Below are 13456 nucleotides of genomic sequence, written 5' to 3'. Positions count from 1 at the left end.
TTTGATCTTTAAAATTTGGGGCGCAAATTTAATATCCCGCTTTGCATGCACGTAACAATGCGCTTAGTATTACAAACAAAGCAAAATATATTGCTCGCTTTTGCTTACATGACGTCACATTACATGTAGTACGACCACGTGGTGAAGTTGACATATTAGTGCAATATTACTCAGAACTGAATCATCTGTATTTAACTGATTTTACAAAAGGTACTACATGCATTTGCAAAAACAAAATGTGAAAAAATAAATATAAGTATGACCGATTCGGGATTTTTCCATTAACAAGCTGAATAAATACTTATCAGCAAAATATCTTGGCTAACATAAATATTAAAATGAATATAATATAAATGTTCTTAAGTTAAGGGCACTTAACATTGATCAAAAAGAAACTGTTTAAATGAACAAAATCTAGAAAAGACGCACAAGTTTCTTCATACATTAGTTATCAACAAAATTGAAGATGATTACCTTAAAAGCATAATTATCTGGAATCATGCAGTTAGAATTGTGCAGAAATAATCTATTATACGGTCTTCTCAGTCTCGGCTACATCGACAGACTGGGTACATCACATCAGAAATGCCATTCTTCCTCGTGACACCTGTCAATCACAAATGTCTTTCGTGGCACTTGTGACGTCAGGAGAAGCACAGTGTGTACTATTTTGGCCTTCACTTAACCCCTATGCATCCCACGTGATTTAGAACATTTCGCTGTTTATTATCAATGCATATGTTTAAATACATTTTGTAGTTTAAAAACGCAATTTTTTTTTATACCATTTAAACAAGAGGGCCATGATGGCCCTGAAGTCGCTCACCTGTATATAGGCCCCCAGAGCGAGGCCAGTTTAAACCCCAGGACTTTTATTTGAACAAACTTTGTAGGCGCCCATTAGAAGATGTTCATGCTAAACATCTAAGGTCTAGCTCGTTGAGTTTTTAAAAAAAAGATTTTTTAAGTTTTTGCTATACACATAAATAAAATCAATGACCCCGGGGCGGGGCAAATTTTGACCACAGGGCATTTATTTGAACAAACTTGATAGACACTCATTAGAAGATGTTTCATGCCAAATATCTAAACTCTAGCTATTTGGGTTTTCAAAGAAGATTTTTTTTTTAAAGTTTTTACTAATTTACACATATAAGGAAAATCAATGACCCCCGGAGCAGGGCCAATTTCGACCCCAGGGCTCTTATTTGAACAAATTTGGTAGACATCCATTAGAAGATGTTTCATGCTAAATATCTCAGCCCTAGCTTTTTGGGTTCTTTAAAAGAATATTTTATAAGTTTTTACTATATGCATATAGGGAAAATCAATGACCCCATTGGGGCGGCGCCAATTTTGACCCCAGGGCTTTTATTTGAACAAACTTGATAGACACTCATTAGAAGATGTTTCATGCCAAATATCTTAGCTCTAGTTCTTTGGGTTCTTTAAAAGAAGATTTTATAAGTTTTTACTATATGCATATAGGGAAAATCAATGACCCCTGGGGCGGGGCCAATTTTGACCCCAGGGCTTTTATTTGAACAAACTTGGTAGACACTCATTAGAAGATGTTTCATGCTTAATATCTTAGCTCTAGCTCTTTGGGTTCTTTAAAAGAAGATTTTATAAGTTTTTACTATATGCATATAGGGGAAATCAATGACCCCCTGGGGCTGGGTCAATTTTGACCCCAGGGCTTTTATTTGAACAAACTTGGTAGATACCCATTACAAGATGTTTCATGGTAAATATCTTAGCCCTAGCTCTTTGGGTTCTTTAAAAGAACTTTTTTTAAGTTTTTTCTATCGGTTGCCATTGCAACCAGAGTTCTGCATGGAATTAAATTCTTTGAACAATTTTAATGGTGACCACCAAAGGAACATTCATGTGAAGTTTGGATGAAATTGGCTCAGCCTATTATGAGGAGATGTCATTTAAAGTAAAAGTTTAGGGACGACGGACGGACGACTGACGGACGGACGGACAAAGGACGGGCGACGGACGGCTGCCTGACGAAAAGCGATCACAAAAGCTCACTCTGTCACTTTGTGACAGGCGAGCTAAAAAGTCAAAAGAGGGAACAGATCCGCAGCCGTTTGACCAATTTAATGTAGTAAATGCTTAATAATAAACACCAACCTATTTAGTGTTTGATATTATTTTTATAAAACTTTCGATTTACTAGTCAGACAGATTGAATTTTTTCGATTTACCAAATTAAATGTATTATTATTCTATTGAAACCCTGCAATCCTTGAATGCAGTGACCCCAAACTCTATCCAAACTTGAAGGACCACCTTAGGTTCCTTGGTACGTAATATGTGACAGTGGTAAAACAATTCAAGGACTGTATGAGAAAGTGTAAAAAATCTGTTGTTAGAACAAGTGACATTTAACTTGTGACTCCCAGCACTGGACTGTCCAAGGTATGTTCCCTCCAAATAATAAAAAACATCAGTCTATAAATAAAGGCTGTATAAGCCAATGTGTAAAAATCTATTTTGGCACCCTTGACCATGACCCATTACCTCTTTCTCCAAATATGAAAGACATCTGTCTAGAAATAGAAGCTATATGGGCACAATTGTAAAAAAATATTTTAAGCACTGATGACCTTGACCCAACTGACCCCTAATCTAAAGGACGAAGACGTTATCATCCTTTCAAATATAAAAAACATCAGAAAAAAGGCTGTATAAGCAAATGTGTAAAAATCGAATATTTGCATCCTTGACATTGATACACTGATTCTATCTCAATCAAAAGGAAGAATATCATGCAAGTTATCTTTCTACCAAATATGAAATACATATGTCTATAAATAAAGAATGTATGTGCAAAAGTACAAAAATCTATTTATAGCACTTGTGACCTTGACCCACTGATCCCTACCTCAATCAAAAGACAGAATACCATGCAAGTTATCTTCCTACCAAAATATGAAATATATTTGTCAATAAATAAAGGCTGTGGAAGTGTAAATATCTATTTTTAGAACTGGTGATCTTGACCCAACTTAACACTAACTCCATCCAAAGGAGGAAACCTTAACTTTATATTCCTACCAAATATAAAATACGTCTGTCAATAGTATAATGTTAAAACACCTGTAAAATCTATTTTCGACATTGGTGACTTTGACCTTGACCCACATGACCCCTATCTAAACCCAAAGGAAGAGGACCTCCCTTTGAATGTTTGTATAAAACATGAAATACATTAACTTAAAAATAAAGCCTTATTGAGCTAAAATGTTTCAAAAAATTTTCACACCAGTGACCTTGACCTTAGAGACCCCTTACCCCACAAAAAATAAGAGGACAATTATAAGTATCCACCTACTAAATATGGAAGATATCATTAAATAAATAAAATTTAAGATAAATTCAATTTACCGGAATAGGTTCACCATACAAGGCCCTATTTTCAAAGTGAAAAAGGGAAATATCTGGAAAAATGGATGGCACAGTTATATACCTTGTCAGTATCATGTTCTTTCTATTAATAAGTAAGCGTGGAAATTATGAAGCCATTAATATAGACAGAACTTAAGATAAATCCAATTTGCCAGTTAAGGTTAACGATATTCATCTTCAAACTGTTTAAAAGGGCAATCACTTGGTTAAAATGGAAACCATAATTATGTAACTTGCCTAAATCAATACTTTATATTGATAAGTAAATGGCACATTACGAAGCCATATGTACGGGTAGAACTTAAGAAAAATCCAGCTTGCCGTTTAAGCTTAACCTCGTACGGACAGATAGACAGACGGACGGACGTTTGAATTACTATATGCCCGACTGCCAGCTTTTCAGCTAAGTTCAGCGTCCTAGAGGTAGAAGCGTTTTTGTTTTTTTTCATAATCATACATGTGTATGTCCTTTTGCATGACTTTACTGTATTTTTTAATCGTTTCCGTATTTATAATATATGTCACTAACTTTAAGCTTCTTGACTGCCGACATTAGGCTGTTAGATTGACAACTTAAGGTTGAAAGACTGATATCGATAGACTGTTAGAATATCTGGCTGCCGCCTCAAAATGCTAGGCTGCCGACGTTAGGCTTCTAGGGAGTTAGGCAAACTCTTTAGGCCCAGGTCGTCAGCATCTTAGGCTTCCTCTTCCGACTGCGAGGCAATTTGCGTCCTCAGTCTTCTAGGCCATCATTCTGCCATCTCAGGCAGCAAGGCCGTTAGGCTGTCTCTTCTGTTAGTTTTACAGACATGATTATACAAAACTATTTACAGAACAATTCCAATTTTGCAGTTTCATACAAAAGGTAGACAATTGTATAATTATCAATATGTACTTGCATAAGATCAGCTAAAACTCGAACGCAAACAATAAAGATGACAAATTGTAGCGCAGTTCCATATATAATAAAATCACTCGCTTTCAAACAGACATAATTCGTCTTGAGTAAGTAGATTTAATAATACAACAATAAAACTTGAGTTCAACATAAAATTACATCTTGCGACATTTAACGGTAGTGTTGCGACATTTAACGGTAAGGCAAATTGGTGCGACATTTAGCGTTACGGTTGCGACATTTAACGGTAGACGATTTGCGACATTTAGCGTTACGGTTGCGACATTTAGCGGCAACGGTGCGACATTTAGCGTCAAGTGCGACATTTAGCGGCGTTGCGACATATAACGGCGCCACAGGCACCAAAATTCCTGAAAGTCTGCGAATGTTCATCAAAAAGTCGCAAGACAATGAAATAGTCTATTTAAGGTCCCTAGAAGTCAAAAATATCATTATTTCTATTGGCACTAAAAATTCCTGAAAGTCTGCGAGTGCCTCAGAAGTGCCTAGAAGTCGAAAATGTCAATAAACGTTGGCAACAATAAATCCTGGAACTCAGAACCAGTCTGCCAGCTGAGCATTCCAGCAGAGCATATTAATACTATAATTTAGAATGCGCCGCAAGATTGCTTATCCAACAAAGCATTTTCACGCTATTTTTCAGAATGTTTTGTTAGGTTGCCTAACCAGCTCGGAATATAGCGCAATTTTAGTACTATATTTAAGAATGTCCCGCTATATTGCTTTGCCAGCTGAGCATTTTAGCAGAGCATTTTTACATTAAACATTGTATTTAGGAATGCCCTGTGTAATTTCTTAGCCAGCTAAGCTTTTCCAGCAGAGTATTTTTTACACTTTATTAAGGAATGTCCTGCTAGATTGCCTAGCCAGCTTAGCATTCTGGGTATTACAGAAGAACATTTTAACACTATATTTAGGAATGCACTGCTAGATTGCTTAGCCAGCTGAGCATTCCAGCAGAGCATTTGTACAATATTTAGGGATGCACTGCTTGATTTCCTAGTCAGCTAAGCATTCCATCAGAGCAGTTTTACACTATATTTAGGAATACCCTGCTAGATTTCCTAGGCAGCTGAGCATTCCAGCAGAGCATTTTAACACTATATTTAGGAATGCCCTGCTATATTGCCTAGCCAGCTTAGCATTCCAGCAGAGCATTTTTACACTATATTTCGTAATGCCCTGCTAGATTGCCAAGACAACTGAGTATTGCAGCAGAGCAATTATACACTATATTTAGGAATGCCCTGCTAGATTGCTTAGCCTTACGGAAAACTCTAGATGACGCTTCAGGCCATGATCTGTCTATATAACAGTTGAGTTAGTTATGTTATGACTGTTTTATCACATAAACTTTCAATTTGTATATTGCTTCCCTTAATGAATGAAATACCACACTCGAAACCTCGGTTACTTTTTATGGTACATGCCAATGACGAATTTGTGTTTTTCTTATTGTAAACACCGTGGCATTAGAGCCAATCAGAAGTATTGGTTCCTGGTTTGTTGGGTATAAACATTGCTGTAAATAATTGTGACGCGCTAGTACATAATGTATTGTCCCAACTGGCGTTAGATCAGCGTGAGAATTTTTTAATGACATGTCAAAAGATGGATTTTTAGATTTTAGATTTATTTCCATAAAAAGCGATTATTGTTATTTTCTTGGGGACTTGAAACGGATAATATTGCTAGTATAGCTACTCATGAAAATTGAAGTGCCTCTTATATAGCTAGCACCAACTTACATTCAGGAAAAATGATTAGAAGATTTATAAACGAGTACGTTTATGCACCAGACAAAACTTTTTCTAAACTAAAAGCCATATCCCCAGTACCATATTACCTATCCCAAATCTGAATAAATGCGGGTTTCCTTTCAGCCTAAATGTTGGTACAGGTCAATGATCCTTGTGTTTTCTATGAGTTTTTGGGGTTTTATGGGAGTCCATAAAATAAGTTTACCGGTGACCAGTATGTAATTTTTACTTTTGAACAAAATGTAAAAAGATATATGCCTATAATGCATCCTCTTTACAAGGCAATCCAAGGACCATAGTTTTATAATTTTTGGAGGGAAGTCAAGATTGTATAAATGCATAGTTGTATATCATTAAAAATGTCTCAACACTTCATTTAGGATTTTTTTATTCTTTAACATTAATCTACCTCTTTCTTTTATAGTACCGGGGATTCGGACAATCTACGAGGCCTTTCAGATATTTACCTAACCGCCTTTATAGCTGCAAAAGATCCCACGTGCAATCAAGTTGTTGATTGTTCAAAAGAAAGTAACTTTGTTGATGGTAAAGAATTTAGAACCATTGACGGGTCATGTAACAACAAGAAACACTTCTCTTGGGGTTTCGCAGGGGCCCAGCATATAAGGCTACCTGAAAATAACGCATATCAAGACGGTATTGTAAACGTATGTCAGGATGGGGAAAATAAATACAATTCTTATACAGTTTTCTAAGTTTATAACAAGTATTTCGGCAACAACAGTGTCTAGTGAGTTAATAATACTGGATATAAATACATACCAACTTACAAGTTTGGATAACAATGTCGTTTGTAAGAATGTTTGCTGTATTTGAACTTTGGCGGTTTTAAAACTTCATTTACATTACTTGGAGGTCAAGACCGAAGTGACAACATTTGTTGGATTCCGACTTTTATAAGGTTCGATGTTTGAAATCCACCAATGAAACAACAGAAATCCGGAAATCCTCCAATGGACAGACGGCCTGATTTCTGAATCTGGAATCTTGGATTTCAGTGGCGGCCATATTAAAATCTCATATAAAATCTACATAGGAAAATCATTAATATACAGAAACATGTAGTGAATACTTAAGGATTTCTGACCTTAATCAATCATAAACTGTACATAAATTACGTTCTTGAATTGAATTCGACTGAAATTGACATTAACAATAAGAAATCTTAAATACAAAATATGAAGTGACGGATTTCAAACATGTCTGTCATTCGACGTCTGCTACACAAAAATGTAAAGAGAAAATCAGTTATCTGCTATATATATAAGGTAAGTTTAACAATTTTATCAGCTTAAATTGCAAAGTCAATAAGTGTTAATACAGTGTTCCTTCAGATCAATCAGGTAAGTGAATCTTGTTATTGTAGAAGTCAACAAATTATGGAGCTATAGGATTTCACAATGTCACTTGGATTTCATTAAAAGTTCTGTTGTAAGTACATTTCAGAATAATGCTAGAATGTCAGATCCTTACACACCCCCTCCCTAAGTCTTTAAGACTGATATTCCCTGAACTTTTTATACTGTCCGAAATAGGTACTAGACCACAAAATATTTATGATTTATTTCACAGTTAGTTAAAACTTCTGCTGTTCTGTAATTATTATTACTTTATGTAATTATATTATATGAAAAGTTTATTTAATCAGATAATGTAAATGTCCTCAGTCTTATTGTAGTTTTAATGTCATGCTTAATTATTTTATTCAATTCCTCGGTGTTGATTCTTCAGATGCGGAAAGGTCAAGATATTATTCAGATGCGAATTTTAACACCAGCAGTTTGTTTCAATATATCTTCCAATTCTTAAGAGTGTGATGCTGCTTCAAGCTGATACATGTATGTGTCTTACCAAGTTTTGACTATTTCTTTAAGCTTCAAAGATGTTTCAAATAGTAACCTAGATGGATGATACTCGCGTGGTAGTGGTTTGTTTGGAAGCAATTAATATGTATATTTATAACATACAGCATACATTCATACACAATTACTTTAGATTGAATACTTTATATCTCCTAGTCCATTTTAAAGCATTGGACAAATTTCTGATAATCTCCTTATTCTGGATACTGTTTTTCTAACCCAATGTCTACCAGTCATTAAGTTTCCCACAGAATACAGCAGCTTCACATTATAGAATCACACACGTTAAGACCAGACTCTCATGGCCATTAACACACGTGACATCATCCTAATGAAGTCACAATTGTCATCTCATCGTAATCCCTGGGTGATCAGGCCAGCATTACCGTGTCCCGCTTTCCACTCCTCCAAAATTATTTTTATCATCCGTGAAAGGTGTTGTTATCTATGGTCATTCTTAATACACTTTTAGCATAGCAGGTATTCTTTCTTTTGTTGTGCCCATCTGAGATATGCATGTATTACATGTAGGTTTACAGGCTACCATGCTTACTTTTCCAATTCTAAAAATATATATAGGTCACCTATTGAAGTGCAAGTTCCAAAGTCACTATTTTGTTTGATCACATGATGGTCCATATAGTTTGTTCCATTCGCTTGAGTGCATGACGAGTCCTTTAACACAACACTATCTACTGTTTGAAGAGAATTTTCTTTGTAATTAGATTTAAAAAAAATAAACTGGCAACATAAAGTTTTTGTTTGGTACCTCTACCATAACCCACATTGATGTTTGTACTTTTTCGGATACAATAACTTAAAAAGCAGAACAATTATCTGAATGTGTACCTGTCCATTGTTGGATATTACCATCTAAAATATTAAGTCTCTGATTTTCTATATCAGTTGTTTTCACATTTTTTCATTAAAAGTCTTGGTCAATGATGCCATGGGAATGTGAGTTTTGCTACTTGTAACCCAAAACACTTTCATACGTTTGTATAATGCTGACAGCATGATCTATAGTACTACAGTTTTTTCGATGCACTTATACTGAAGCTCAGGACACAGGTTATTGTACAATTGATCTAAAGCCATTCGCTCCTGTGCATTGTAACTCAGATCAGAATATGCTTTGCGTCCAAGTTCGGAGAGAGCATCTGCAAAAGACGCAATAGATTCTGTTTGACCTCGTTTTCTTGCTTTCAGAGAAGATACCCACACTGGTTGATCATACTTGTTGGTAAATATATTTCGCAAGGCCTCAACCAGGTTGCGATAGCTTGATTTAATGTCAGTAGGAAGTCTTGAAATAAACACTTGGGCTCTTCCCGTCAGACAGGGCCTTAAGGCTAAATTCATGCTATGTAAGTCCCAGCATCCTAATTCGGCATTTATTTCAAAATGATCTATGAATTCTTCAAAATTTTCATCGCCACTAAACGATTTAAGTTTAAAATTTGGTCCTCTTGGCAACGTTTTCCTGGAAAGTCCATTATGTCTGTCATAGTGTTTCGTCCACTTCGATGGTCTACCCCTTGAAGGGGGACTTCGGTCCTGACCTGCAAGCTGCTATTCATCACTTGTGTCATACTCGTCCAATAGTGAATCAGCTCTTTCAGTTTCAATATGAAGGTGTGGCGCTCCACCACCCGGCCTTTCACCATTCAAAGCTCTGTTGTTAATATTCTGACAAAATTTTATTTCAGAATCTGAAGAGTCTGCCATAATGTTTGTTAATCCAATGTAAATTCTGTTTAAATCTCTATTTACTGTTAGTCATAGATATACGAGTACAGTTTATTCAAGGAATAAAATAATGTTGTTGTCAGTTCATTTGTATGTTTCTCACAAAATAAAATTTTCTTCACCAGTTGAAGTGTTATTTTTTTTCTTATGGATGGATGGATGGATGAGATGCACTTGTCTGGTCCGTTTTATAGGATGGTAAATAATTTAGACCATCCCATTACTTCTGACACCATTGTAAACGTATGTCAGGATGGGGAAAATAAATACAATTCTTATACAGTTTTCTAAGTTTATAACAAGTATTTCGGCAACAACAGTGTCTAGTGAGTTAATAATACTGGATATAAATACATACCAACTTACAAGTTTGGATAACAATGTCGTTTGTAAGAATGTTTGCTGTATTTGAACTTTGGCGGTTTTAAAACTTCATTTACATTACTTGGAGGTCAAGACCGAAGTGACAACATTGGTTGGATTCCGACTTTTATAAGGTTCGATGTTTGAAATCCACCAATGAAACAACAGAAATCCGGAAATCCTCCAATGGACAGACGGCCTGATTTCTGAATCTGAAATCTTGGATTTCAGTGGCGGCCATATTAAAATCTCATATAAAATCTACATAGGAAAATCATTAATATACAGAAACATGTAGTGAATACTTAAGGATTTCTGACCTTAATCAATCATAAACTGTACATAAATTACGTTCTTGAATTGAATTCGACTGAAATTGACATTAACAATAAGAAATCTTAAATACAAAATATGAAGTGACGGATTTCAAACATGTCTGTCATTCGACGTCTGCTACACAAAAATGTAAAGAGAAAATCAGTTTTCTGCTATACATAAAAGGTAAGTTTAACAATTTTATCAGCTTAAATTGCAAAGTCAATAAGTGTTAATACAGTGTTCCTTCAGATCAATCAGGTAAGTGAATCTTGTTATTGTAGAAGTCAACAAATTATGGAGCTATAGGATTTCACAATGTCACTTGGATTTCATTAAAAGTTCTGTTGTAAGTACATTTCAGAATAATGCTAGAATGTCAGATCCTTACAGTATGTACTTTTCATTGTTTGTAGGTTTGTTTGTCTGTTTGTTTACGCAATTTGAAGCATATTTGTGTCATGTTTTGGAGGTTGGTCCACATGACAGGCAATTCTGGATAATTTACCAGTAATTACTAAATCGTTCCGGTCCATATGCTAATGTCACGTGTTACTGCCATGAAAGACAATTGAACACAAGACCCATGGTCCGAGATCTTATATCACGCGGACAATTCGCCCTGAGATGTACCTTAAAAATAGAAAAGAAGTATTTCAAATGTTAAATACCTGCATGTCTTCTGATTTGATGTGTATTATTTATTAGGTCACAGGTAATGTATTGTTTAGTTTCTTTTAGTACTTTTTATAATTATATAATATTTCATTTGATTTAACCATTCTTATTGTTGTATTAAAGCATTTGATTAAAATAATTTTTGTATTCATAAATACTATTGTGGCTAGTTTGTGCCATGTCGTATTTTTGCTCAGCGGGGCGCCAGAGAAAAACAGGAATATGCGTTAATACCCATGTGTCCCAGTTTTACACTATATTTAGGAATACCCTGCTAGATTTCCTAGGCAGCTGAGCATTCCAGCAGAGCATTTTAACACTATATTTAGGAATGCCCTGCTATATTGCCTAGCCAGCTTAGCATTCCAGCAGAGCATTTTTACACTATATTTCGTAATGCCCTGCTAGATTGCCAAGACAACTGAGTATTGCAGCAGAGCAATTATACACTATATTTAGGAATGCCCTGCTAGATTGCTTAGCCTTACGGAAAACTCTAGATGACGCTTCAGGCCATGATCTTTCTATATAACAGTTGAGTTAGTTATGTTATGACTGTTTTATCACATAAACTTTCAATTTGTATATTGCTTCCCTTAATACATGAAATACCACACTCGAAACCTCCGTTACTTTTTATGGTACATGTCAATGACCAATTTGTGTTTTACTTAGTGTAAACACCGTGCCATAAGAGCCAATCAGACGTATTGGTTGGATATAAACATTGCTGTAAATAATTGTGACGCGCTAGTATTATCCCAACTGGCGTTTAATCAGCATAATTTTTTTTAATGACATGTCAAAAGATGGATTTTTAGATTTTAGAATTATTTCCATAAAAGCGATTATTGTTATTTTCTTGGGGACTTGAAACGGATAATGTTGAAAGTATTGCTACTCAAGAAAAATTTATAATAGAAGTGCCTCTTATATAGCTAGCACCAAATTACATTCAGGAAAAATGATTAGAAGATTTATAAACGAGTACGTTTATGCACCAGACAAAACTTTTTCTAAACTAAAAGCCATATCCCCAGTACCATATTACCTATCCCAAATCTGAATAAATGCGGGTTTCCTTTCAGCCTAAATGTTGGTACAGGTCAATGATCCTTGTGTTTTCTATGAGTTTTTGGGGTTTTATGGGAGTCCATAAAATAAGTTTACCGGTGACCAGTATGTAATTTTTACTTTGAACAAAATGTAAAAAGATATATGCCTATAATGCATCCTCTTTACAAGGCAATCCAAGGACCATAGTTTTATAATTTTTGGAGGGAAGTCAAGATTGTATAAATGCATAGTTGTATATCATTAAAAATGTCTCAACACTTCATTTAGGATTTTTTTATTCTTTAACTTTAATCTACCTCTTTCTTTTATAGTACCGGGGATTCGGACAATCTACGAGGCCTTTCAGATATTTACCTAACCGCCTTACACACCCCCTCCCTAAGTCTTTAAGACTGATATTCCCTGAACTTTTTATACTGTCCGAAATAGGTACTAGACCACAAAATATTTATGATTTATTTCACAGTTAGTTAAAACTTCTGCTGTTCTGTAATTATTATTACTTTATGTAATTATATTATATGAAAAGTTTATTTAATCAGATAATGTAAATGTCCTCAGTCTTATTGTAGTTTTAATGTCATGCTTAATTATTTTATTCAATTCCTCGGTGTTGATTCTTCAGATGCGGAAAGGTCAAGATATTATTCAGATGCGAATTTTAACACCAGCAGTTTGTTTCAATATATCTTCCAATTCTTAAGAGTGTGATGCTGCTTCAAGCTGATACATGTATGTGTCTTACCAAGTTTTGACTATTTCTTTAAGCTTCAAAGATGTTTCAAATAGTAAACCTAGATGGATGATACTCGCGTGGTAGTGGTTTGTTTGGAAGCAATTAATATGTATATTTATAACATACAGCATACATTCATACACAATTACTTTAGATTGAATACTTTATATCTCCTAGTCCATTTTAAAGCATTGGACAAATTTCTGATAATCTCCTTATTCTGGATACTGTTTTTCTAACCCAATGTCTACCAGTCATTAAGTTTCCCACAGAATACAGCAGCTTCACATTATAGAATCACACACGTTAAGACCAGACTCTCATGGCCATTAACACACGTGACATCATCCTAATGAAGTCACAATTGTCATCTCATCGTAATCCCTGGGTGATCAGGCCAGCATTACCGTGTCCCGCTTTCCACTCCTCCAAAATTATTTTTATCATCCGTGAAAGGTGTTGTTATCTATGGTCATTCTTAATACACTTTTAGCATAGTAGGTATTCTTTCTTTTGTTGTGCCCATCTGAGATATGCATGTATTACATGTAGG

At 35.0% G+C, this 13456-nt stretch overlaps 1 protein-coding gene across 1 annotated transcript in view; it reads left to right on the top strand.

The window, feature by feature from the left end:
- Nucleotides 1-6530: 6530 nt before the first annotated feature.
- Nucleotides 6531-13456, top strand: part of LOC132747542 (eosinophil peroxidase-like) — a 43215-nt gene continuing 36289 nt past the window's right edge. Inside the window, exon 1 of the mRNA XM_060736945.1 lies at nt 6531-6759. The gene's annotated coding sequence lies outside the window, so the exon portion shown is untranslated. The remainder of the gene's footprint in view (nt 6760-13456) is intronic.

This window comes from Ruditapes philippinarum, unplaced genomic scaffold (genome assembly GCF_026571515.1).
Source record: "Ruditapes philippinarum isolate M1 unplaced genomic scaffold, ASM2657151v2 ctg379_1_1_1_1, whole genome shotgun sequence".
Taxonomy (NCBI): domain Eukaryota; kingdom Metazoa; phylum Mollusca; class Bivalvia; order Venerida; family Veneridae; genus Ruditapes; species Ruditapes philippinarum.
Note: the sequence above shows the minus strand (reverse complement) of the source record. Positions and strands in the feature narration are given on the sequence as shown.